Here is a 709-nt window from a genome sequence, read left to right as displayed (position 1 = left end):
AACTCACTGCCGTCGAGTCAGATCCAACTCATAGCAACCCCTCCTTGGGTTTTGGAAGTAGATTGCCCAACCTTCCTTCCAAGGAGTGGCTGGTGAATTTGAACCACCAGCCTGCAGGTTAGCAGTCAAATGACTTAGGAACTACACCACCAATTTACCAATTTTTTTTTTTCAATTTACAAATTGAAGGTTTCTGACAGCTCTGCATCAAGCAAGTCTGTCAATGCCATTTTTCCAATAGCATGTGATGACTTCATGTCTATGTCACAGTTTGGTATTTCTCATGATATTTCAAACTTTATCATAATGCTGTTTCATGCTTAGTAGACTACAATATAGTGTAAACATAACTTTCACATGCACTAGGGAACTGAAAAATTGTTATGACTTACTTTATTGTAATATTCACTTTAATGCAGTTGTCTGAACCGAACTTGCAATATCTCCAGGGTATGTCTGTATTTCTTTTAAGCTCCCAAGTGATGCTGCTACTTGTGGTCAAGGCTGCACTTTGAGTAGCAAGAGCAGAAGGCACTGTTTCCCTATTTTGAGATAATCATAATATGTATAAATTTAATAAAATACATTGACATTACCTGATAAGACTGCTCTTAGCAAGTGGCAACTGGACCAAAGGAAATTATGCCTTAGTACAGCTGTGACTTTTTTCTGCATACTAGTGGCACACTTGTTGCAAATCTTTAGCTTA

This window comes from Orycteropus afer, unplaced genomic scaffold (genome assembly GCF_000298275.1).
Source record: "Orycteropus afer afer isolate SDZICR_OR568_19922 unplaced genomic scaffold, OryAfe1.0 scaffold00379, whole genome shotgun sequence".
NCBI lineage: Eukaryota > Metazoa > Chordata > Mammalia > Tubulidentata > Orycteropodidae > Orycteropus > Orycteropus afer.
The sequence above is the reverse complement of the archived record's forward strand: the minus strand, read 5'-3'. Positions refer to the sequence as shown.